General features: G+C 45.3%; 1 protein-coding gene across 6 annotated transcripts in view; it reads right to left on the bottom strand.

Annotated features, from left to right (window-relative positions):
- LOC108000242 (homeotic protein antennapedia-like) overlaps positions 1–22,166 on the bottom strand; it is a 171,540-nt gene that overhangs the window by 94,640 nt on the left and 54,734 nt on the right. For 2 of the 6 annotated variants that reach the window (XM_062086466.1, XM_062086456.1), the window contains exon 1: positions 5,766–6,154. The exons of the other annotated variants lie outside the window; for them this stretch is intronic. The gene's annotated coding sequence lies outside the window, so the exon portion shown is untranslated. Of the gene's footprint in view, positions 1–5,765; positions 6,155–22,166 lie in introns of those variants that run through there. 6 annotated transcript variants of the gene reach the window in all.

Genomic DNA, 22,166 nt, shown 5'->3' with positions numbered 1-22,166 from the left:
GAAGGAACGAAGAGGCGAGTCGGTCAGCTTCGATAAAGAGACATCAATAAACCGAAAAAGGAATACGACGAGGCGGTCCCGATCTCGATCGACCATCTCGATCGGTCGAGCAGTCGATATGTACCGATTGAGTCGCGCGACACGAACGTTACACTCGGCTCGCGCGTATACACGTACACCTTGGCCGGCCGTCGGTCGATGCGTTACACGAATTTGTCGCGGATTAAAAAATTCTCTGGAATCCGGTCGTATCGACGCAACAGTGGCCGTAATTAAACGCAACTTGGACTTCTGGCAACGTTGATTTTTTTCCCTCCGTATGGAAATCGGTGCATCCCACGCTGACTCCGTCACATTCCGTGTACGTGTGTACGCGCCCCAGGTTGATCAGGGGGGGCGCGTCGGTGTGCACGCAAATTAAATATCTGAGGCGGTTTGCGTGTAAGAATACACACGTTCGCCAGGGTGCCGGAAAGATATATCGTTCCACCAATTTGTTCTTCGTGAGGAAATCCATTATTAGGCGAAGCACGAACTTTTGCGACTAATTGCGAGCGTAGTGTGCACGCGCGCATCGCCACATTCCGAAACTTCTGGAACACGTTGCGCGCGCGCGAACCGTTCGGCCCGTGCGTAGATGCGAAAATAATGTATATTCATGGCCCATTGCGACGTTAATGATTCGTTCCCCGATAAGTGGGCAGCAATAGGCCGTTTAAAGATAGTTTACGATCTTTATGAGTGGGGCCTCGATAAGCGACTCGACTTTCACGTGCAACAGTCGTTTTTAAACCCGCCAACTCCGTGACCTTTTCGCTGCTCGATAAGCGGTTTACTTTCGGGAAGATTTTAATTGTGCGTATGAATAATTAAGATACAAATAAAATTGATTTTTGTTATCAAATTCGTATTATCATATCGAAAATTATCGATAAAATATCAACGATAGTCACAATTTTTTGCAGTACTAATTGTATAGTCCCAAGAGGTCGTCAGATATTTAAACATAAATAATAAAATTAAGTGAAGTGGGTAATAAATAAATTTGCAATAATTCCTCTATTATCTGTTGGTCAAATTCAACGATGCGATAAATTATAAAAATGTTTCCCAATGACCAAGAAGGAATAAAAGGGAAATAATACGGTTGGAAGTCAAGGAGGAAGTGGACATTGTTGCCCTCAGGTAAACGCGCAAAAAGTCGGAAAGAACTTGAGGGAGTAAAAAAGGGACACCCGTCGATCGTAGCTGGAGCAAGGACGGAGGAGCATTGGCAAAGGTAGATAAGCGAGGCCTAAAAAGGGCTACCCTCGAAATCCTCGGTAAACCGTGCCATCGAAGGTCAAACGAGAACGAAAAGTCAGAAGGAAGAACCGCAGCGCGCTGTAAAACCATAAATCTACGCTTTGGCATTTTTATACGGCTGAAAAAGCCTGGTAAAAGAAGACCAAGCTAGCGAAAAAAAAAAAAGAAAGAAAAAAGAAAGACTGTCCAATCCAACAAACCGTGCTGCAAGTCGTAAAAACCCGTTACAAAGTCATCGTACTTCTCCATTGACGAACAAAGTCCTATAGTCGATTTTACGATCGAAAAGCTCGTACAAAATTCTCCCCCTGTTTTCGCGAACAATCGAAACACATCGCGTGGAATATAATCAAAATAAAATTGGAAAAGATATGATTTACCGCTGTATTAAATCGAATGCGATTCCGCGGTCGCAAATGAAAAGAGTTTTATAATCCTCGAAAGAGGAATGACCGTTAGAAACAGAGAAATCGTCGATTCCACTATTGAATTAAAGGATAGCGACCAGCAATTGACACTAGGGGACGTCAACCTCCGGTTAAACAAATAAATCATACGATACGATTGGTAATAATCGAAGAAATGGACGAGTGAACCGCGCTATATAGATAAGATAAAATCCGTCCGGCTCGAATTTAGACGGGGGATAATTATTTTCGACCAGGTAAACTTATCTGGCACGATCCCAGATAATCAAAACTTTTGAGCACATTTTCGAGCAAGTATGGAGGGCCCGGTCGTCCCAAGGTCGGGTCGAGCAGCCCCCGGACTCATAAGCGAATGAGGACAACAGTCGGTCATCGTGGCGGCCGTAAATCAACCGTTGGCGTTTTTCGGTTGTGTGCTAGCGCGGGCAAAAAAAGGGACAAAAAAAGAAGGAGGGGAGGCGTCGGGGCAAAAACTCCGCTCTGTCCGGCTTGTTATAAGCGGTCCTCCGCTCGGTTAGCCAGCCGGACGGCGAGCCTCGAGTGGAGTGAGGTGGGACTTGAAACGAGAGAGGCCGACGGATGGAACGAAGCGAGGGACGAATACGAGGCTCGGTATAAGGAGAGAAAGAGGGAAAGAGAAAACGGAAAGAAAGAGAGGAGGAGGAGGAGGAGGAGGAAGAAAGGAGCTTCAGCCAGGAACAATGCCCAAAGTCACGGGGAAGAATGCGGTCCGTCGGGCTACACGAGGATACACGAACGAACTTGGTGGGTGCCCATTGGTCGCCCATCGATACTCTCTTCCCAACGGGAAGACACACGCGGTCTCTTCTCGACCGGCGACAAATACACCGGAGAATTTACTGCTTTGCCGGTCGTTACGTCATTTAGCCTCTTTCAAGTGAACCGCGCGCGCGGCCGCGTTGCGAATCGCGACTCGTCGTTTGTGGACGATCCTTGTGGCGGGAGCGCGACGCAAATGACCATGCGCCATATTGCGCCTCGGCAGTTGCTACTTTTTTTAGTCGTTAAGATACGGCGAGAGAGGTTATTTACGTTTGGTTAGAGGACAAACGTTAAACTTTTCGTCAATTCGAACAGTTTGTCGATCGTGTAAGAACGAATTTTTCATTATTTAACATTTTTGGAACAACGTATGATTCGAACGCTTCGAGTGAGGCGAAAAGATGTAAAGTAACTAGAGAAAAAATATAGCAAGATTATCCTGATGATTTTTGTCATTCGGGGAAAAAATTGAACGAAAAATTGATGGAATCGGAAGAGAAGCAACAAATTAGAAGCGTGGAGCTCGTGCGTCGTTTCGTCGTTTCTCGCGCGTCGTTGGATCGTTCCGGAGGATCGATAAACGACGATTGTGCAATTGCTATCCATTGTATACTCATTCGAGATGCTACGCTGCTATGAATACAATAGGAACGTTTCGCGAACAAGACGTAAAACGGTGTGGACATCGGTAAACGGTGCGGCGAAGCGTGTGTGTATCACGGTAGCTAACGGGAGGTGGAGATCGGTAAAAGTTTCATACGATAAAACATCCGGAGGAATCGTCGACGTGGCATAGCTGTATTTACTCGTAATTGCAGATTATCTACCCCGTAATTGCCGAGGCTCGTGTCTAATCGAGCATCGCGCGGTCAATTTGCGAGAGCATTAACGCGTGCGATCGCTCGATGAAGACGTAAAAGGTTGAATAAAACGATCTATAGAGACGCTCCGGGGTGTCCTGTAATTTCTGTCCACGTTCGAACTCGTCGTTAGGCGCCGAATCTCTCCACCATTAGGTATAACCTCTCATTCGACGAATTATACGAATTATAAAATGCGTCATTTCTTCGTACGGGGATTACAGCACACAAAACAGGGAGAATTACCGTGCTAATGTCGGCAAGATAAGAACCTCGAGGCGATCCCACCGGCTTCGTTCCCTCCATTGCTTTCTTATCCAGAATCCTTCGGTTGAGTTACGAGGACGATTTTTGTTATTCCTACTTTCTTATTGTCAATTCTTTTTCCCCCTATTTGCTCATAGACGCCTGCCCGCGAAACTTGTCTAGGAAAAACGGATAATCTTAACGTGAAATTGAAAAAAAGTATATATAAAAACAAATTGACCAGGAGAATCGAGTCTTAAACAGTTTGAAATCGCTCGAATCACGATGTGTGTAATTTGCCGATCGATCAGGCGAAACGAACGTGAGAATCCGAATACCGTTATCCCGGAGGAAATGGGAACTTGGGCAGAGTTTCGGGACAGGAAATAATTTCACTCGCAATGATTGTTGCGCGAAATTCGTGGAATTAAAATACTTTGCCGTGATAATCGCGATCGACGTTTAAAAAAATTGGAGAGCAATTAAGAGGGGACACATGGAGTACGAATGATAAATCGAAATGGAATAGTCGGTAATCGGCAATGGGGCGAAAGGCTGTCCACCCCGTAAACAACGTTACAGTAATGTACTCGTCGCTTACCCCTTTGTCGTGCCCATCTCTCTTCGCCCCGTTCGCTATGGAGCAACTATAACAGCGGCGTTACACCGTGTAACCAGTGCAACTCTTACTCGCGTTCGAGCGTGCACCGACGCACACGATCGTAGAGAAATAATACACGAATACTCTTAACGCGGTTGGTATAAAGTGTATAAGAGTGGGGAAGTGTATCGCGGAAGCGAGGGAGAAAGAGAAGAGAAGAGAGAGAGAGGGATGAGGCGCACGCAGAGAGTTATGATGCCGCACAATTAGCAGTTCGTGTGAGAGAGATCGATCGCTGCCGAGAACATACATCAACGGTGTAAACGCAGGACACGTATCGCGTTTATATACGCGGAAACGCGACCGTTCGTACCTCCATGTACATATACGCGTGTTAACGTCACTGTTTGTGTGATGAAACTCTCGAACTATCCGAAAATTTGTGTACCGTGGCAAAGTTTTACTAGCTTTTTTGCGAATGTACGTTTAGAAGGGTTAGAAACTGATGGTATTGAATTTAAAAAGATTGGAATGCTCGAACGTTACGATTTCGAGAGATGTGCAACTTTACATTCCATACCATTTAATAAATTCTATTCGAATCTTTATATTACGGTTTGCTCGTTTTAGCTCTTTTCGCCACCACTAGAGATCGCCACCAGTCCTAATAATCTTTCTCGAATCGAATTTTTATACGTGCGACAGTAATATTCCAGTATGTTCGAAATTGTAACGTGAAATTAAGAATTATTCATAAAACATTCGAGTACCTCGTACGAGATCCAGCGTGACATTTGGATTAATGAGATAATATCTAAAATATTAACCTCAAAATTATGATTCGATGAAAAAAGAGGTTATATTATGCAACACACTTGGAGAGAGAGAGACAATCCGATTTCGTCAATGGAAAGTGAATTAAGCGATCCCAAAATTCTATCGTTTACACTGAACAGAGAAAGGGGGAAGAGTTGCTTGTAAATGCGTCGATCCGTCATGTTATCGTTACTTCCGTTTACGCTTCATTAATTTTAATTAATTTCTATAGCCGTTCGTTCGGCGATGATTCATTCCGACCGGGCTATTATCCCCTGTTTTTAACGGATCTATCGTAAATGAACTTTCGCGAATTTGCGCCGCGAATTAAACCGGGGAGACGCGTGCCCTGCGTACTGAAAAATCCCATTTACATGGTTGCTCCGCGTAATTTATCGGCGAGGGAAAAGACTACGCGAAACGGTTGAAAGATAATATTTAGCCGCAGTGAATTTTCGGTAATTCGGTTAGGAAAAAATAAATTGCACCTATTTATTTTTATCGAGGAACATTATACGAAAATAGATGCTGTAACGAACGTGACCGATAAATATAATTTTCGCGATACGTATTTCCGAGGTTGAAAACACGATATTGCAAACAAGAACCGAAGCGAATCGTTCGAAAACACAAATATACGCCTCGGTATTGATATCTCCTCGAGAAGGAACGCGTTAAATTGCGCATAACCTAACTCTCGCTCGGCAAGCAACATTCGTTAATTACCTGATCTCGATGATCTCCATTGCGTGCGATTAATCGGGAATCGTCGTTCGGGCGTCATCCTCTCGCGCATGCGTCGATCACAGCCACGCACGGTTAAAAAGTACACTTTTGTGGACGAACGAACGGTACGCGCGGCTCGGTGATGGATAACACGGTGTCCGCCTCTCTCTTTCCGCGGTGCACGGCAGTATTTCTAGAGGGCGCGTGCCACCGGGCTAAGTTACGAGGCGTTTATGAGCCATAAGCGATTCCACGGGGTAGATAGAGTTACTTAGACGAGTTATTTCACTACTTTCGTGTGGATGGTGCGGGTGGGACGGGCCAAGTTGACGCGTCTTACGGCAGCCCGGCTCGGCCGGATCAGAAGGACCGCCTGCGACTGGCTGATTTACTATGGTGGACCCAACGTGCTATGGACCCGCTCTACCCCGACCGCTATGATGGGATTTTCTGACGGGGGTAAAAGGAGGACTGGTTAGAATAGTGGGGTAGGGGTTAGCGGGGTGGGGCTTACGGAATTGTCGACGCTTGTGTCTTTCACGTGTCACCACACGGCTCTGGAATAATATCGTTCTGTATTTTCCTCCGCTTTCGTTTCCTCGCTGTTTACGTTTTACTTTTCCGCGTCTGTAAAAAGAGCAACGGTACATCTAAACTTTGGACGTTTAGATTTGAGATAACAAAGCTGTATGGATCAAGATGAATAGAAGTATTTCGAAGTGGAATTTCTTATTTTAAAAGTTTGTTTTTCATCGAGTTTGTCTTGGAGATTTTATTGTAATAGGAAAATGGTTGATCGAACAACAGGTATGAGCGCAATGGTGAGAGCGGTGAGAATCTTTATCCCACATTTCCCTCGCATAGTTACACGTTGGCCGTGCGCTTTCATTCTTATTTAGCGGCGACGAAAAAAAACCAGAAGCGCGACATTCCTGCATTACGTTATCCGACGCATCTCGTTGCCTTTTTTCCTCCCGAGCTCGCCGCTTACCTAGAATCGTTCGCCCTCGTCTAGAACGCCGGTTTCGAGGTCCCTGAACGGCTCGTTAAATCCGTTCGTTCTGTGAAATTTTATTTTTTCATTCTCTCATATTATTTTTAATTCTGTAACGAGAATTTTTCATTATTGATCGATTAAGAATCGCTCGAAAAAAATTACGAATCAAGTATTATAATTATTTTCCGAAATTTTTCTTTGACGATGTATTTCAATGATTCTTAAATACTTATATAAGTATTTTCCATAAAAGTAAAAAATCCTAAAATTAGTTTAGTTGTAGATACACCTTGCCTCAAAATATTCGATAAAAATTTCAATAACCTTCTCACGCGGAAACGATGGCGGTTACCCTCCACTATCTTTAATTTCAATTTGTAATTCCACCAAATTATTACGTGGATTCCTCGAGTCAATATCGCGAAGGGTGCGCGTATATTAGAATATCTAATGAGCCGAAATTTATAGTCTCCCCAGCGCCTTTTCACAATTTTCCAAAGTATTAGGGCGGAGTTTGAGTTTAGAACGCCTTGTAACCCTCCCCTAAAAAGATTATGGTTGCACGCTCGCCGCCTGGCACCATGGAATCCGACGACAATAGCCCCCAGGGCGCAACCCTGCGAAAGGTATTCGAATACGGCGTAATTTTCTTTTTTCCTTCTTTTTTCCCCTATTCGTCTGCACGTATGGTCTTTTCACGGGTCGATGGATTCCTTTGCCTAAATTAATGCCATTTATATGCCAATGTCCCATTCTTCGATAAAAGAGACACGAGGTCACGTATGCGTGAGCACGATGCTCGCAATGGTATACGAAAGGGTTACTCGGGAAGGTCGGCTTTCTCGCATTAATTTGAATGTTTGGAATACATCACAATGAAAACTCAATCGTTCGAGAAAGCAAACAGCGAAAAGGTTCTCTCGACAATTTCTCTTTCCGAACGATTTTATTTTTTCCTCCCAAGTACAAATTCGAGAATCGTGATTTATCTTCCAAACAAACGATCAACTGTGTCGAACGCATGTTTGCGCACTATCGATATATCGCACTTTTTATTATCGATATATATATATATATATATATATATATATATGTATACGTATCGTAGACAAAGCATACTCGAATGTCGAAATCGACAAACTGTAAGAAACAAAATTCGAAACATGCAGTGGTTAATTATTATTCGGCTAAATAAAATCACGATAAGAACGTAGCGACTAGCAGGTTTCGGCATGCGAATTAAGCAATCATAGCTGGCGCTGCGAACGCGCCGCCATTCGTCACTCACTGTCAACCGAAGTTTCGTTGCGCGCGGCATCGTTTCCTCGTTTTATCGGAATTTTATTACAAACGTTTTAACTTTCGACGTTTCGTAATTATACTTGGCACGCGTTACTTTGAAATGGGATCGAAATTTGTATCAACATCGTTAAATCGATGATGTAGCGGTGGAAAAATTACCAATTAATTCATCGATATCGAGAGAGGTTAGAATTCGAACTAGTTTTAATCGATCTTTGGTGAATTTCTTTCGATGGTGCCTTCTCACGGTGAAATCTTTATGCTTTAAATTTTTGATACCATTGAAACGACAAAAGTTCGCAATTCGAGTCTGACAGAAATGGATAAAAGACACGATCGTTCCATTTCTCTTTTCTTCGAAGACGAGAAAACAACTCGAGACACTAGGTAAAAGATTATTTACTTTTTAATAACTTTCTCTGATAGCCTGATCGTTAATTTTAGAGAAATATCTGTCCAATTAGCCTTTCCGACGTGAAATATTAGAAAAGTTATACATATATTGGAAAACTTTGTGCAGTGGAAAATTCCAACATTCCATACGTCATTATAAAAATCTCGAGTTTCTTTTTCCAAGAATGAATGAATTTATCACGTGTAACTCGAAGGAAAGAACCTCCGTGTACAAAGTAAGTACGTGAAATACGATTTCACCTATTATCACTTTCAATCAGATCCTCTTAACTCGATCAATCCACTTGCACATCGATCTGTCCATATATCGCGATGCTCATCGATCGAGCTGGCCAAAATTACGCATTTACACGTCCTCGATATTCTCTTGCCCCGACGACGAGAGAAATCCAATACATCAACCGCGTTACCTGTCAACTTCTCCGCCGTGGGGAGAAGAGGTTAACTAGAGAAACGGTTCTGTTCCAGCGTCGAGCAAGCAGAAGGGATCGGATGGCTCGATATCCTACCCCGTAATATGTACATTACGTAACGGGGAACTCCATATTCGCGCTTTGGTGTTTCTACCACCGTTCCGCCCCCACCTATCGTCGAATGGCGGCAGAGGGATGACAAACGGCATCACGGCGTTGCGATGGCCCGAGATCCATAACTGTCATCGCTTCTAAACTGGATCTCTGGGAGAATTTCAGATTGGCCTGAACGGTGGCCCGTCGACAGGTTGCGAAAATCGCGAAACGTGTTGAGTGATTGAAACGTACGCGATGCAACTGCGTGTGATCTATTGGCCGGTGATAACGAGATGGACGCGCGCTGGAAAGACTTGGAAATAACCGATTCTCTCGCGTCTTCGGCATGAGAGACGGTATTGGCTAATTCTTTGTCATCAACGTCCCCCTTTCTCAAATTTTTCTTGCTCAATCCTCTTTCTTTATCCTTATCCAGGTTTTAGAAGGATTCTGAAAAGCAATCTCGTCGAATCGAGTTAAGAAGGAAGAAAATCTAGTGACGAGTGTGAAGTAAAGAGCAAGGGTGACGGTGCGAAAGGGCGAGGCGTTCAAGTCGTAATTGTTCTTGGAAAGGGTCAACGGGGTAATTGGTGGTTTATGAATCGTAGTGCGCTTTCTCCGCCCCATTTTGGCCAGCACCACCGCGGTCCACGACTATTTCCGCGTTACTCTCGCGCCCCGCCACGCTCTTAACTTAATGTTGTTTCCCTCAGTCCATTAAAAGCTACGCCACTCGGCTCGTTTCACTTCCCACACTGCGGTTGCGGCCTTGTGGTCGCACTTGCCTTCTCCCTCTTTCGCGCACGGAGCAGTCGTGTTCCACTATGCCAACCTGTTCTTCTTACCTGTTCCCCTCCCATACCAAAGTGTCCTCAACTTTTTACCTTCTTATCCTGCTCATAGAGGGGATAGAGTTTAATCAACGCTCAAAAAGTTATTTGTATATCCTCAACTGTATTCAAAGCTACAAAAGGGATGCTGTCACTTCTGCAAAATACTTTGCCCAAAGGAAATATGGGTGTATCGACGATGCAAGATTCCAAGTAAGGAGCACAAAGGGAGTACAATTTCGCGCAATTTCAGATTGGAGGACGATTCTTACTCGCCGCAATCGAGCAGCGAGATTAAATACAGGCCTCTCCTCGCTCCCTTTCTCCAACCACGAGCATTTCCACCCCGCTACTTCTTTCGCCCTTATCTGCCACCGCAGACTTACCCCTCCACTATCGTCTTGACAAACACCTACCCCTTGTATCTGAAAGCCACTCGTCCCGAGCAACCCTCCGATTTAGATCCTGGCCCTGTGGCGAGGCGACCGCTATCTGGCGAAAAAAAAGGAGGAGAGAAAGGAAGAAAAAGGCCTCTCTCCTCGGATAAGCAATAACAGGGGGCCTCCGGTATCAACATCCGCTATCCGACCAATCGGAATGATTTAGCCCACGGCCGTGGAGGGATGAGAAATACGATCCTCGATGGAAGCTCGTGGCCTAATGATAACGCTCTCCTAGGGGTGTAGTACTCGTCGAGCCAAGATTTGATTTGTTGTTGTTGATAATCTCTGAAGAAATCCAAGTTTCTCCTTGTGGTCAAATCCCAATTTGGAATATTCCTCGTAAACGTGTATAAAAATTAATCTAAATAATACTTGGCGCAAATTCCATTTTAACGTCCTCCATTTTCCAGCTCCCGTTGGACACATACCCGCCCCAGAATCCATCAAGGCGATCCGTAAGATAACGCTAATTCCGGATATTTCGCACGTTTGATACGTGCAGGCTAGACGTACCCCTTGCAACCCCTATCATAGCGGCGTTAGAAGGGTGTTGTGCTCGCGAGAGAGCGAAAAAGAGATATCTATACACACACACACATATATATATATATAAAGAGAGAGAGGGGGGAGAGAGGAGAGGAGAGCAGCAGCGTGCTGCCCGCACCAGGCGCCCCTTCGCATATTTCACCGGGAATTTACGAGCCTCGATACGACAGGGAAATTGCAAGAATGGCGGAGTAATCTATCTCTCCTTGCCTCCGTGGGCTCTCTCTTCTTTTCCAGCACCCTGCTCCTCCTCCTCTCGAACCCACCCTCTCTCACCCACACGAAGAAAATTCTTCCTCTCTCCTCTTCAAGATAAAAGAGATTTGTCCTCGGCCGGTATATAACGCGACCACCTAATTGTGTTATCGAGATAACCGGCCGATCCGTTATCCGCTGCCGAAGGATTCCGAGTCAGGACACGGAGTTCTGCAAAGAATTCTACCGGTCCTCGGAGACTCGTAAATGTTCATAGTTGCCGCGGACTATGCGCCTCTGAATAATCGATGCGAAATAAAGGAAGAATAAAGGAGAGGAAGGGGGACACGGTGGTAGTAAATAGTGCAGGAGATGGCGCTTCGACTTTTAACTGCTCTCCCTTTTCTCACTTTTGCAAACTTGCGAATGAAAATTGATACTCTCATTGTGAAGAAAAAAGAGAGAGAGAGAGAGACAGGTGGACGTAAGAAGAGAACTCTTCGGGGTCAAAACAGCTTCTTATAATTGCAGCTTTATCGCCATTTTCCTTCAGTTAGAATAGCGAGATAGATTTATCCACCCCTTCTTGTATATTAATTATTTTATCCACATTTCAGATCTGTACCGATCATTGTTGACAAGAGAAGCTTCAATCCCAAGAAATAACTAAACAAATATAATTATAAGAATATAACAAAGGTAGTTGCTGACAAAAATTATCATCCTGCGCAATCGTACACTATAGTATAAGATTAAAAAAATATTCAATCCTAATATCCTCTCCAACTTCAAACAATCTTATCTACTCCCCCCGCTAATTAACGTCGAATCTTGTTAACAGATATTACCCGAACAAGCCTCTCAAATCCGTAAACCGAGTCGGATATCTTGCAAGTTCAACTCGCTTCACCGAGAGAATTCAGCGGCGAGGAGAGGAAAATACATCCACCGATACGTCGGCGGAAATAATTACGCGTAACCGTACCTCGGTTCCCTCGAGTTGCACGTGTCTGAGAGCGCAGTGCTACCCGCTCGGACGAGGGTGGAGTGGCCGAAAGGGAGGGCGGCGAAAGTGCTGTGGGCAACGGTGTACTTGGGTGTACATGGGTGGTAATACATAGGGAGGCCCTCCTCGTGGCGCGGGTCGGCTATATCCACGTTAACGTACTGTAGCGTGGCCGCGGCCGCCGCTCGGTTTAATTTAACACAGCAGCTGTAATCCCATCCATTACGGGCCGCGGTAATATACGATCGCTCGAGATTCATACTCCGTTTTTTCACTAATTAACAGACGGGACAAATCGCTCCGCCGATTCACCTCTCCCCCCGTTCGGCGGCCATCCCACCGGGAAACGGCATGCGCGGGGGCCTCGCTTCGTTCCACTCTTGTCCGACGAGCGCTTTGTTCCTTCGCGCGGTAAAATTTACCTGGCTGTTTTACCCCGAGTTTCATTCGGCCCATCGCTCTGCCGACGTGTTCGTTTCCGGATACGGGGTACCCGGTTAAATCTCTTTGAATAGTGTTTGGGTCTGGTCAGGGAGCGTCTGGAGGGTATTGGAAATTAAAAGAAGTTTATATGCAGTTTATATTTTGACGGATCGATGATTATTTTTCAACGGTCATTCTTGGATCAAGAAGGAGAAGCGAATTCGTTGGATCGATTAAATAGCGTTTAATATCGTTTCTTATTCTTGTATCGTGTTTCTAATTACACGAGAGCGTACCACGGATCACGAAATTCTTCCCCCTTTCGATTCGGTTGGTAATGAAGTAATGGTTTCTCGGGCCACAGAAACGTTCTAATTTTACCGACCGAGCGATTGATTAACCTTAATTATTTCTTTCGGGTTTTTGCCAGACGAGCGATGGCCCGCCACGCTCGTCACGCCTCCCGTATTGACGGAAGAGTTATTACTTCGTAGCATTCCCGGGCTGGTTCGTAGCCACGGGACTGGTTAATTGTTCCTCTCGACAGGCGAGAAAAACGATCGCGACGATAAGGAACTCGGTTGATACATTCCGCTCTGTACAATCAATGTGAATAATAAATATTTTCAATTACGCGATTTTTCGAGAATACTTTCACGGTGGGAACGTGCTGGCGAGGAAAATCGATGCTCACACGTGGCTCACGTGCGGCTGCATGGCACATAAGGGACTCGAAGTGGATACGTAGTGTGCGCGAAAGATGAAAGCGGAAGACAGCGGGAGTGGGGGGAGCGGAAAGACTTCTCCCTGTTGTCGAGTCTGCGCATTCGCGGGGCCGGATTTAATTGGATGGACACCATCGCGTGGTGCTTAATTAACTAATTAATTTCGCGGGGAAAGATACTAGTCGCGCGACTGGTCTGTTTGATTTTTAATGACTTTCGGAATTGCCCGAAAACTCTATCCGTGATACGTAACACGTAACTTGTCGTACATGTTATGCTATACGAATCGATCGATCAATCATTACATCTCTAATCAAAAAACAAAGTCGGATGAAAAAGGAAAGGAAAGGCTCACCGAAATGGCCTAGGATTATTTTCTATGGGGAGGATACGCGCGTAGGAAAACGTAAATAACCTTAGCGAAGACAGACCACCGCGCGAATTTAAAAGGCTGAGTCCCGCTTGGCGGCGCTCGAGCGCGTAAATTCGTTCCGGTTTAATTAAATTTAAATGATTGTCTCGGCTTTCGATTCAAGTGGCCGAGCTCGTTCGTCACGCGGGGACAAGCGAGCGGTAGAGTCCGGTAGAAGCCGCCATTTATCAACGGGTTCGCATAAATCGCCGATATGAACATCCAAGCGGTCTCTAAGCTCGCGTATATACTTTTCGTCGCTTCACGTTTCCTGCAATTATAACGAGAGACCGTCTCTGACACGCTCCACCGATCCCTCTCGTATTTAACTCTTCCTTCCAGTTATTTCTCGATCCGCAAAGCATCGTCGTAACCTTTCTTTCTTTCGTTTCGCTTTTATTAATCATCTCTCGAGTACATCAATCGTTGAAATCTCAGGCACGATCGAACGCGTATAGACGGGGAAAAAAGGGAGACTTTAATAAAAGAGGTTTTTAAGCGGAGGAGAGAGAGGAAAGAAAGGCCATTCTTGGCCGAGCACGAGTGACTCGAGGGTGGGATAAAGGGTTCGTTACGGGCAAGGGTAGGCTTCAGATGAACCTTGGAGCGAAGAAAGTGGCGGTAGGCAGGCGAAATTAACCCCCATTGAAGTTTTCCATTATTCGACACGGAAGGAGAATGCAGGTTGGCACGATACTTGGCGAGGTGCTAAATTAAAGCAGCCGGTGAAATAATCGAGGGGATTTTAATTCCAAAAAACTTGAAATATTTGAACAAAAGGAATAATATACGCAAAATCAATCCAATTTACGCTCCGACATTTCGAATCTCGTCCGAAAGATGGCGCGGGGACGATTTCGGTCGTTTCGAAAAAGGCCGAAAGAGGCGGGCGAGTCGAGAAGGAGGAGGAGGAGTCACGGGCTGTTGAAGCGAGATGAAAAAAAGGGGGAAAAAAGAGGAAAGAAAAAAACGAAGAAAGCGGCGTCACAGGGGAAACAAATCAACTCGTCCGTTGGCTGGTCTCGAGTTTTTAGTGGCTTGGCTCCAAATATTTGCTTTGCTCGTCCTCCGATTCCAGCGGAGGAATACACATCTACGGCGTATCTACAGAAATCCAGAGAACTTCCTACCAAACTTCCTCCACCAAGCCAACAACCCACCCCATTAGTATCGATATTCCAGTGTGTGTGTGTGTCACCCCCTTTCCTTTCGACGGAACGGTGGTCGCTGCCGTGCCAAGAATACGCTGGCAACTCGTCCATCACGATTGTTATTACAGCGAGCGTATATCCACCGCGATACGAGCGTCGAGACTAATACCCGTTTCTCGGATGGAGACGAGTGCCACTTTTTCAAATAGTTCCGAGGCGAGCTTTATGCCCGACAGTTACGATCGGCCTCGTAGATTATTATAATATTTAAGATTTGGCAAGGATGAACGCGTATCGATGTGGACGGCAGTTTCCCCCCCCTTTTTCGTTTCTCTCTTTGCGAAGACGGACGAGGGACGAGATATTGGCGGAGAGTGACATTGACGTCGGATAAGAGGTGGCGCCAAGATCGGCGTTTAACGGCTCGCTCGGTCGGTGGCGCTTGATGGAGGGCGCGGAGAGAATGTGTCATTAGGGCAGGGATGATGGATGAAGCGGTACGTACGCTCGTAATGGGCGGCGATAAAAATTGTGGCGTGCGTGTGGGGGGTGAGATTCTTTTTTTTCTCTCGCTTTAAGAGGTCAGTGGGAATAATTCCGGATGTGCATAAAAGCGTCGAACGCGAAATAAGGCGCGTTTTACCCTTGGAAATGCGCTCTTTCTTCTTGATTCTCTTTATCACGACGAGGTGTATTTGTTATTTATTTTGTGCAATATTCGCGTGTTTCCTTCCTTCTGTAAATTTTTTCGAATCTGTACTCGCAGTTTAAATACGAATTTACATATTTTATATATATATATGTATACTAAGGATCAAATACATTAAAAATAAAATAGGAAAATATTTTTTACATTCAACGTTATCTTCGAATAAATGTACAACGAATTCACGTAACGAAACCAAAAATATCGAAGAATAGTTAACATCGCGACGCTTCGATTCGATCAATTCGTGACACTTTCCTGTATAATATTAACACCAGACGCTTATTAAACGCATCAGACACGATCAAAACGTATGCAAAGTTACGGAAATGCGTTTGCATCGCGATGACGATAACGAGAGGAGGAGACAATTTTTAGGAAATTAAGCCTAAAAGACAAAAATTCTGAAACCTCGTAAAAAGAGCTAACAAAAAGCTCGAGATGTTTCCATTCCAACGAAATGGATTCTTCTCTCACATTACGTTTCTGGATCTATTTCTAATCGTGGAACGTCCACGGAAAGGGAACGCTCGACGCGCCTAATTCGCGCGTATTCCTCCAAGGTTTTCAAAGTGAGAAGGAACGGGGGGAGGGGAGCTGGGCTGAGAGAAAAGGACGCGCACGAAAACGAGGCGAGAAATTTCGCCGACAAATAACCATTGCTGTATCAGCTTATAAACTAGCGCCATTTTGTCACGTTTTACACGCGTCATCTCCTCCCTGCGGTGGATAACACGCGTGACTGTTTGGACAGCTGAGGAGCGTCGCCTCCTTCCGCGTTTCTCATCCTTTTTGAACGCGGCCTTTGAGCCTTCGTTTGAAACAATTTGTTTGTTTTAATCTGTTGTTGAACTTGAAACGTGTTTTTCAAGAGAACACAATTCCCCTTAAATTTCAATTTCTCGTCGTTAAAAATTGCTGCAACTTCAAGGAAAGTGTTATTCTCACAATGGTTAGTTATTATTATTATTATTACAAAAGCTCAAAAGAGAGACAATAGACAAATGGATGGAGTCGTTCTTCTTATCTTGACACGGAACTTGTTACAGGTGAAGGGAGATTTTTCGGGGAGGGGAGAGAAAGGGAAAAAGAAATGGCGAAGAATCCGGTGGCGTGCGATGGCCGCGTTTATAAATGGCGGGCATCAGCCTGTTCGGTGTCCACGATTTCGACTATCTGCTCTTGCTAAGGGTGGTAGTATATTTATTAACGCTTGGCACCTTGACAGCTACTTCAAGTACACGCCGTCTGAATACCATGAGTTTGTCTTTAACAAGTCGGCTGATGAATGGGCCCATCGCTTCTGACTACCACCATGCTACAGAAATAGAGCCCCGGTTAACAAGCGCTTTTCTTTCTTCCTCCGACTCCGATCGCCCCCCTCGAATCGTTCTCCCCTTTTCTTGAATAAACCGTGAGAGCTGCTCGCCACGGCCTGCCAAAATTTCGAGACTTAGAGACTTACACTTCGAAAATTGACTCATTATTCCGAAAATAAGAAATATCGTTGATACGAGCTCGTCGTGATCGAGGCAAGGAGGAGAGGAAGATGGCCGCCGAAAGATTTACATGCGGCGGAGGGGGGAGAAATTCCGGCTTAATGGATCAAGGAGTGGAGGGGATACTACGCGGATGATGGATTCCCGTCAATTATGGAGGCAACATGGCATTGTTTTACCGACCGACGGTAAACATTGATTGATCGCCGCCGTGCTCGTGTAGCTACTTGCCTCGGGGCCCTTTTTGCCTCGCCTCCGACCAAAACACGCACCCGTGTAATCCGCGATGGGTTTATAGGGATCGAGCTGCCCAACTTCTTGCCAACCCTCTTCGATCTCTCCAAGAGAAAGCGGGACGAATTTGCTTCTTGGTTTTCGAATCGGTGACACCACAATGGCGCACGATACTCATACGTCGTTTCCTCGAATTTTTAATAAGGAACTCGAACGATTCTTGCTTCTGGATTATGGGAACAACAAATTGAATTATTCCAAATGTTGGATAAACTGGTAATGAGTAAGTTGGATCTCGCCATTCACCTCGACGAGTAACAAGTTTTTGCGCTGTCCAGGCCTGGCGAAAAAGCTCGAGGGAAGGCGGAAGAAGAAGAAGAAGAAGAAGGTATTCGATCATTTAACGTCTCGAGTTATCTCTGGGACTGTTTGTTTAAAACGCGTCACGGGATCCTCTGTTATTGGAGAGGTGAAGGGTTAACAGGAGGTGAAAGGATTCCGCGATAACGGGGGAGGAGGAGGAGGAGGAGAAGGTGAAGGCAGCAGCTTGAAAGAGGGAGGGATTGGTAAGCCCCAAATCCTTGAGCTTAACTAATTCCTGCATGAGTTACGAGCAAGCCGAGGCTAATTCCAAATAAATATTCGGAATACAGATTATGTTAATCACTGTGGATGCAAATTAGACGGCCAAGGGAAGGATGTACGTAACCCTAAAGCTAGACGTCCTACTCGAAGATGAGCTCGTAAGAGGAGCTCTTTGACATCTTTAATGTTAAAGGAAAGTATCCTGTGTAAATTCCGCAACACGTCATCAACCGACGTTGAAATTAATTCTACCCACCTTAAAAAAGTTCTAATTTAATATATCTGATGCGATGCGCTTTTAAGATTAGAAAATGTTAAAAAAAATATTTTGCACCTATATTATTCTCCCGTGAAGCATCTCTTATCGAGCATCTCATCACGTTTCATATCCACCACGAGATCCACTTGATTCATTAATACGTAATACGCTCTTGATATAATTTATCTCTCCTTACCGAGGACGTAACAAAGAAATTTACATGTAAGAACGAAACACGTGACAGGTTCTATCTAGCCTGAAATCATATAATAATACATATAAACGCGTCCGATAATTAATTAATGGGTAGAAAAAAAAAAAAAAAAGAAAAAAAAGGGAAGCGAAGAGATATCTCAGTTCCGATCCGGCGTTGTAAACGCGACAGTGAATTACTGGCATGGTCTGGTACGTACCCGTTCGGAGGGGTCGTCTAAGTGGCAAGTAGGTAAGTAACTTGGAAGTTGGGGGGGGGGTTGGCTCCGCAAACTTGACACACGCGCAACGTGCATACGTGTGAGGTGGGGTATACCGCGTTGTTTACTGTGTGAGCGAGCTTGTACGTACACGTAATGCGGCGTAGCCACCTTTAGCGGGAGTTTACCTTGCCTGGTAAACTCTGGTAGGTAGCTACGCCGGAAACTCTACTCTAATGCAGAGTAATGTTGATTTATGCCCGCGTTGCTCTCGTTCTAACTCCTACCGGCCCCCCCCCCTCCCTTCTCCGGTTACCTATTCCCCGAGCTGCGCTATATTTCACTCATGCTCATCAGCCGAACAAATATTACGTTTTTCCATTATATCCAACGAGAGTTCCCGATCAGATTACCCGCCGGATACTTCAGACTTTGGACGCGCGATCGCGAAATTCCGCGGCGCGAGATCACGTGTCGGAAGTCGGCCGTTTTCACATGGAACGTTTGCAAGGTTTTTATTGCGGACAATCGAGAAGGAATTTCCGAGGAATCTCTATTGGCAACTGTGGCACTCTTTTTCGTATTCCGATATAGCACCGCGTGTCGAGAATCGAATTGTAAAATAAATATTCTTGAAAATTGAATTTACACGTATTGTTATAAAAATGCTCGCTAAATGCAGAGTTTCTTAACGGTAAGATGACATTTTCCAAGATGGCAGAATAATTCGAACATGACGCCAGTGGTGACATCTGTGGCCACTGAGGAGAATTTTATAACGATATAAAATTATTTCTGAAATACAATTGCACGCGTTACGACGTAAATCGTCGGTAAAATAATGAAAGGAGAACGATTACCGAAACGGGGAATTTCAGGCGAATATGAAGCGAGCGTCGTCACGAGTGGTCGGTTTTCGAAGCGAGGAACGGGTTCATGCATATTTGCAATGTGCGGCCAAGATGGACGATATGCAATTGTATGCACGAAGGCATACGCGAACGATATCGCGGAGAGGATGAGGATAGATGTGCATACACAACGCGTGGGTAAATGCTTTATTGCGGCTTCGTGAATATCCTTGCACGGACGTGGAAGCGGTGTGTCTATTGGCCGCGGACTATCCACACACGCGACATGCCGCGCGTACACTCGCGCCAAAACGCGCCACGATCGTAAATAAATGTGAACACGCCCGCGAGGTGTGGAATTCAGCTTGTATTTCGATTCGTTCGTATATAATCGAACGTCTATCTTTCTACAACCCTTCAACTTGCAAAAGCGACCCATTATTCCAACTTATCTAATTGCCGATGACTCTGATTCGTGACTCTAAAGATTAATACGAATTCTCGAGAGATTCTTTCTCGTGCAAATAACGCTCGAGAGTGAAAAAGAGAGGCGTCGAGCTTAATATTTGACAATGTTTCTACGATTGGTTAACGGCAGCGGCGAATGGAAATTCACGATTCGTTCGACACGAATAGCCTGTGTGGGGAACAGATACGCGAGAACGTAACGCACGCGTACCACGGCACGATGCGCGAGAGAGGACCGAGAGAGAGGCTAGCGATACAAATGCATCAGTTTCACGGCTCGTCGGACAAGACAACGAGATTCATGTCCTCCTCATGCATGAATCAACAACCTTTTCCATATTTACATAACAACGCTTGATTCGCGATGTGCACCATGTAGCCGGGTGGGAGGCGGTTGACAGATTGAGAGTATGGATAGGCTTTATTCTCCCGAGCAGTCGTCCTTCGGAGCGTCGAGCGAGCACGGAGGAGAGCCGGCCCCGAAGCTCGGGGAAAGGCCGAGGAACGAAGACGGAGAGGACGCCGCCGAGGAGGTAGAAGAGAAACGGTCGACGAATGAAGAGATGGAAGGGAAAGGAGGATATTTCTGACGCGTGATCCGAATATCGAGGGCCCATACGATGACACGCGAGTCTTCGACCAAATCTCCGCAACATCTACCACGAAACCATTTATCTCGTGAATATTACGAGTTTACAAATATTACACGAACCTTTCCTTCTCCCCGATTTGTTCTTGGCTTTCTCTATCGCGACTCATCGCCCGATGATGCAACGCTCCGATTAGAGATAACCGATGCATCGATAGAAAAGGAAAAAACGGGCCAACGACCGATCGCGAGAACGTTACGAATCGTAACTACTTCTTTTCCTCCGTTTCTCAGCCTTCTCCCGCGACTCGTGCGCCATCTGATGACGCAATCCTTCAATTAGGAATAAACACTAGACCAATAGGAAGACAAAGGGACGACGCCATACCGTTTCGAATTTTTCGTACGGTGTGTTCACGTGCACGAGAGTGATCAACGAAGCGAATCTTCTCAACTCGTTTCTGAGTGAAATCTGACATTCTCCGTCCTCGAAACGATCCACGAAAAGGACCGCTACGTTAGAAGAAATGCAAGACGCGAAGGAAGAGAAGGTTAGTCGGTTCGATCGTGTTTCGGTCACGGAAGTTTTGCGTGGACACGCGAATAGCGAGGCTCGACTGTCATTGACCGAGCGAACGTTACGTATGCACGTCGAGCGAAGGAAGCACTGTTTCATGCAACGTGCTACGTTGCAGAGGCGTGGCGATGAGTTACGTCCTCGCGGGCCGTCTCGGAAACCCTTGGCTTCTGCGACTGGTGCCATGGTCCACTGGGAAGAATTCGGGAACCCCATTCGTCACCGCTATCGAACGCGTGTGCAAGATCTGGTAAACGTACTTCCGACGATATAAATGAACATCATTTCGATCGCCATTTCGGTAAACTCTTAAATTTTCTCTTTATCTTACGACCGCGCTTTTTCGTATTTCGGTGTTTTCTCCATCCATCGACCCAGTTTTTATCTATTTCTAAATGCGATTCTACTTTACCGCTCACCTTCGAAAGATTTATTCATTCGAATTTAATTCTTTCGGCGCATTTTTGTTATTTCGTCCATTTATTTAAATCTGGATGGTGGGTATTTTTTAAAAACCTTCGATTAGGGATAAATCGTTTTTTGATTTTCGAAGCAATTAATACGTTCAGGTCGCGAGGTATTCCATTATTTTCCGCCAGCTATGTCGAGAGAACGGCACGGAGCGGGTAATACCACGTCGGTGGCTCCTCGAAGGACAAGGAGGATGAAGTAATCCTCGTTATGGAACCGGTACGCGTGTGCTCCGCGACTCCACGTGAATGCTTCGGTGCGTAATTTCTAAATACGTTGTTCCATAAATGGGGAAAGGATTCGATATTATCGAATCGTTGCAATTAAGCCAGATGGATTGATCGATTAAACGTGCTATCGATCCAGCTTATTCCAAAACCGATATAAAAACGATATCCGGTTTGTTCTCGTGTTATCGAGGAATAAATATCGCGTCTCCTCGAAAGAAGAGCCAGATGGCGCAACGATCGCTTTTCGATCTTCGTGGTGACAAGATTTAGATCGCATTGCAGATTCTTTTTACGTTCAAATTTAAATCGTAGTTTATGGAGCTGCGTGTTCCTCACGGTTTAACGAATTAGCGAGAGTTTGTTGGTACAAGATGATAGTTTACGACCCTCTCGTCAAGCGATATTCGTCATCGCGTGTCCTAAGAACGGCGCTGATATATCGCGGCTTTTCGGTGCTCGCATCCGGTCTCGCACGGAAGACGTAACGCAGTCATAAATAGCGTACCATATTTCCCGTCGGGCGGGAAAAATGCGAGAAAATGGAACAGGATGAAATTAACACTCTT

The sequence above is a fragment of the Apis cerana genome, linkage group LG16 (assembly GCF_029169275.1).
Source record: "Apis cerana isolate GH-2021 linkage group LG16, AcerK_1.0, whole genome shotgun sequence".
Classification (NCBI taxonomy): Eukaryota; Metazoa; Arthropoda; class Insecta; order Hymenoptera; family Apidae; genus Apis; species Apis cerana.
This window is presented reverse-complemented; position numbering and strand designations above follow the sequence as displayed.